Genomic DNA, 5,514 nt, shown 5'->3' on the forward strand with positions numbered 1-5,514 from the left:
CTCCTTCCGTGCCATCGAACGCAGCATGGCCCCCCTTAGTGGCTGAACCATGCTACTGCAACGACCAGGACTCTGGGGCGCTGCACTCCCCCCTGGTTAAACACAGTACTCCGGGACTGGGAAGAAAAACAACAATACAGGTTAGCAAAAAGACATACAATTTTGTTGAGTGCAAATAACAATAAGTATACTTAAGTAGGCTTCCCTTTATGGGAGGTGAGGACACTTGTAACGTTACAAACATAATTAACCTTATAATTTACAGAGTATAAATAACTTCTGTTACCCAACCGGGTATTCTATTTAGTGCAACTTTTGAAATAATAACTTAACATTGCCTTTAAGAAACTCACACTCTTAGTCTATCAAAGGCCTTCCTATAATCACATTATAAGGCATTTCAACTTTACATTCTCCTTCTTGTGAACCTGCAGGACCGCCTGTCCCTACGGCACCAGGCCTACTGCCTCTCCTTTCTTCTACAGGACCGCCCTGTTCAGCCAGGGCCTACTGCCTTTCGCTACTATACACAGTATAGACATAACATTCCTTTCGGTTGAAGAACTCTGAGCCAGCTCTACTCGGCCCCTTTAAGGACTCACTCTCTAACCCCTACGGGTTCACTCTCTGTCCTTAGCAATAAAGTAACTTTTCAATGGGGACGCAGGGTTTACCTTCTATCCTCACCCTCATTATTACTTCTCTTACTTTCAACTATGCAGACCTCTACTTCTACCCCTACGGGCTCTCTGCATCTTTCCTGTCTTCAAAACATTATTCAAATTTCACATTTTAACAAATTCAACACACATAACTTAGCATGTAAAACAGTTACATTTCTTTTCAAGGCATCATTATGGCATTACTGTTCTGCAACAGTATCTCTCTCAAGTTCAGTTTCTCACATCCCCTTTAAGAGGAGACCAAGTCTTTCTAAGGTAGCTCGTCTCCTCAGCCTACCGGCCCATGCAAAGGTTCCGGCATGGTATCTTCGCAAAGTGTCTTTAACTAGAACCGGTAGGAAAGGTATCTTCGCAAAGTGTCTTTGGCTCAAACAAATAGGGCAAATATCTTCGCAAAGTGTCTTTGGCTAAAACCAGTAGGGAGCACCTTTAAGAAGGTGCAAACTATTTACAAGGGAAGTTCGAATCATGCACAGTCCATGATTTCTGCAGTTCTTTAAACTTGTGCAAACATTTTAGGAAAGGAAAACAAACAAAGAGGATCCCGGGTGAACAGAGGGATCCATTAACCCTGGGCGGGTTTAGCAGCAACTTAAAGGAATAAAAGACAAACAGTAACTATTTACATTTTCATAAAGTGACTCTTCTTTCAGAAGTTTCCATGAGGCGCCTCCTGGCGGGCGGACCCCTGCAATCCAGGTTTCAGGTCCACTCCCGCTGCCAGATACACCCCATGGGTTCGGGTCTGTTGCACGACCAGGTCGTGCGCGGCGATCAAGGTCTGTGTTCCCACTTCTCTCTGTGCTGGCACATCAGGGACATTGATCGCCCGCAGAGGAACTTCTTTAGCCACTACGGTGGTTGCGGCGATCGGGCGGCAGATCGCTAGTTCTGTGGTTGGGCAGGTGGAGGCGACCAGGGTGGTTACAGGTCGGTCACACGGCGGCACTTTGGCTACAGGGGCTGGTTTCTCTTTCTTGTAGACGTTCAGGGCGAACCACCCCTTTTCCCCAAAATGCCGGGTGTAAGTAACACTGTCTCCCGGATAGAGGTCTCGATCGGGGTGACCCTCTCTAAGGTGTGACTCAACATCCCGTCGGTTAACAAAGACCTCCGCGTATAGCCCCGGTTCTTTAATGAAGCCCCAGCCTCCTTGGAGTTTAAAGACAGTGACGATACCCTGCCTACGCGGGGCCTGGTGAGTGGTGGGGTCCTTACGGGCCCGGTCCTTGACCGCCAAATCTTTTTGATGGTAGGCCTCCCGTTTAGCCTGATGTACTTTCTCTTCCTCTCGCCACCGCTGTTCTAGCTGGATCTGGTATTCCTCCCAGCTTAGGGCCTGTACCATTTCTCCCTTCTGGGTCTCCACCCCGGGGAACCCCATGAGATTGGATCCAGGGTTCACCCAGCGGCACACCGTGCGCTCCGCGCTGACCTCACACGGCAAGGGAGTAGGGGTGATTGGGGCTCGCATACGGTGTTCCATGCCCGTGGCTCCCTCCCATGGTAACAGGCGCTGAAGTCTATGGGTCCCCGGGAGAGGTGGTGCTGCTACTGGACCCACTAACACACCCTCTGCTAGTGGGGTAGGATCGGCGGACTCACCCACTGGTACGATTCCACCTTCTGCGACAGGTCCCGTTGGTTCTTCCGATGTCCGGGAATCCACTGCCGGTCCTACCTGATGCGGGGCCTGGACTCTCACATGCAGTTGGAGGAGCTGGTTATATAAATCCTCCATCTCGGCTCTCAGGAATTTGGTGTTATCCACGGAGGACAAGCTGCTGGGCTCAGCCGGGTAGTCAGGGGAGACTTCCACTTCAACCCCGCTGTCGGGTTCGGAGCTGCTAGCCATAGCGTCCTCCACGTGGGTCGCTTCCTGGTCTTTTTCCCGCTCTCTCCTGCGTGAGCAGTTTCGTTTTCTCTGCCTCCGCCCCCCATTAAGGATTAGGAGGCGGATCTCTGCTGCTGACGGACACGTCCTCACTGCACAGAAATATTTAGACTGGGCGGCCATTACTGTTCGCGCTCTCCAGCTCGTCTACGCCCACTCCACGCCCCTCTTCTCTTCCTGCGCTTTCCTCAGCGCTGCAATGGCGGCGGATTTTGGCGGCAAATGGCACAGCACACAGTCTTGCAATAAAGTACAGTCCAAGCACAGTAAATCACAGTCTCTAGGCACACATGACCTGATTCTTCAGGCTTAAGTAGATCCTGTTCGTGACGCCAAGTTGGAGCGCCCCCACACCGCCGCAGGGCCGAGGGGTACCCGGAGCCGGGCCTCTAGGTCTCAGTCCTGGGGTTGTCACGGTGGCTAGACCCGGTCCGTGGCCCTGTCTGTCAGTGGGGGACGTCCGGTGCAATAAGTGATGTTGTAGCGGTGCAGTTGTGGGATGCAGGTCGCGGTAAATAACGAGGACACCAGGTTGCAGTCTCTTTACCTCTTTACTGAAGCTCTCTGGGTCCTCAGTCCGGAATACGGCTCACCAGGCTGCGCAAGTCCGGCCGGTCCAATGGCACTTCCAGAGCTCTCCTTGCAGGTGGAAATCGGTGCCTTCCTTCTAGCGCTATGTGTTGCAGTCCTTCCCTGCTGTGCTTACGGAAAGTACCCCACAACTGTTGTGTCTGTTTCTCGTGTTCCCTCACAACAACTTAATTCGCAATGATCTTCCTCGTCCCTCCAGATACTATGGTAGGAACGCACCCGTATGACGGGGAGGCTCGGAGATCTTCCGGGACTCTATCTGCGCCCCTCTCCTGTTGGTACCCCCCTTTGCCTTCCTGGGTGATGCGTGAGACAGTCCGCCTCAAGCTAACTGCCCTGCCGTAGGTCTGAGGTATGGCTTGAAACTCTTTACCTCCTCGGCGTTCCGGCCACCGGTAGTGCGCCTCAGTAAGGTGCTGCCTCTTTCAGCACAACCCTCACTGGTATCTCCTTTCGCTTGATTTCGTTTCTCACTCAGCACAATCTATCTCGCTTCTTAGTCCTTCCTTGGGCACCGCCGCTATGCTGAGCAGGCACGGTCCCTTTACGTTCTTTCCATGCCAAGCCTCTGCCAGGATCCCACCCCTGGCAGAGACCCTACAGTCTCTCCCTTCACAACACCCTCTGCCACCAGGTGTTGCTCCGTTCAATCCCGTCAGCGTTCTCTCTAACTTTCTGCCTGACCCCCAGTTTACCCACTATGGTGGGGAGTGGCCTAATGAATAGCACCCTTAGCTCCCCCCGGAGGCCCAGCTGTGAAATGTATTGGTGACTGTGATACCTGCTCAGAGAACTCCTTCCGTGCCATCGAACGCAGCATGGCCCCCCTTAGTGGCTGAACCATGCTACTGCAACGACCAGGACTCTGGGGCGCTGCACAAGTGCACCACTATATGAATTAATGGAGGAATGTAGTTTGTAAATTGAGTTCACATATTGGGGAATTCTATTGTTCTGGCACCTCAGGGGCTCTGCTAATGTGACATGGCACCCACAAACCATTCCAGCAAAATCTGAACTCCAACATGGCACCTCTTCCCTTCTGAGCTTTGCACTGTGCCTCAAAAGTAGTATTCCCCCACATATGGGGAATTGGCGTACTCAGAAGAAAATGCACAACAACTGTATGGTGCAATTTCTCCTGTTATCCTTATGAAAATGCAAAATTTGGCCCAAAATAACCTTTTTATTGGAAAATGTGATTTTTTTTAATTTTCACTGTTCAATGTTATAAACTTCTGTGAAGCGCCAGGGAATCTAAAATGCTCACCACACATCTATGTACATTCCTTCAGTGGTTTAGTTTCCAAAATGGGGTCACTTATGGGGGGTTTCCACTGTTTAGGTTCATCAGGGGCTCTCCAAATGGGACATGATGTCTGCTAATGATTCCAGGAAATTTTACATTCAAAAGTTAAATGACACTCCTTCCCTTCTGAGCCTTGCCGTGCACCCAACCAGTAGTTTTCTCCTTCATATTGGGTATCGGCTTACTCAGGAGAAATTGCGCTACAAATTGTATGGTGCATTTTCTCCTGTTACCCTTATGAAAATGCAAAATTTGGGGCTAAAATATCATTTTTGTGAGGAAAATGTGATTTTATTATTTTCATGGCTCAACGTTATAAACTTCTGTGAAGCACCTGGAGGTTCAAAGTGCTCACCACACATCAAAATACATTCCTTGAGGGGTCTAGTTTCCAAAATGGGGTCACTTGTGGGGGGTTTCCAATGTTTAGGCACATCAGTGGCTCTTGAAATAGGATATGATGTCCACTAATGATTCCAGGAAATTTTCAATTCAAAAGTTAAATGACTCTCCTTCCCTTCCGAGCCCTGCCCAAACAGTAGTTTTCTCCATCATATTGGGCATCGGCGTATTCAGGAGAAATTGCCCAACAAATTGTATGGTCTCGTGTTACCCTTATGAAAATGCAATTTTGTGCTAAAACATATTTGTGGGGAAAATTTGATTTATTTTATGGCTCAACATTACAAACGTCTGTGAAGCACCTGAGGGTTCAATGTGCTCACCACACGTCTCGATCAGTTCCCTGAGGGGGTCTAGTTTACAAAATGGTGTCACTTGTGGGGGATTTTCATTGTTTAGGCACATCAGGTGCTCTCCAAATGCGACATAGCACTCGCCAATTGTTCCTGCAAATTTTGCATTCAAAAAGTCCAATGGCGCTTCATCCCTTCCGAGCTCTGCCGTGCATCCAAACAGTGGTTTTCTCCATCATATGGGGTATCGGTATGCTCAAGAGAAATTGTAAAACAAATTGTTGCAATTTTTTTCCTGTTACCCTTGTCAAAATTAAAAAAAAAATGGATCTGAAGTCAATT

The sequence above is a fragment of the Ranitomeya variabilis genome, chromosome 2, assembly GCF_051348905.1.
Source record: "Ranitomeya variabilis isolate aRanVar5 chromosome 2, aRanVar5.hap1, whole genome shotgun sequence".
In the NCBI taxonomy this organism is placed as follows: Eukaryota; Metazoa; Chordata; class Amphibia; order Anura; family Dendrobatidae; genus Ranitomeya; species Ranitomeya variabilis.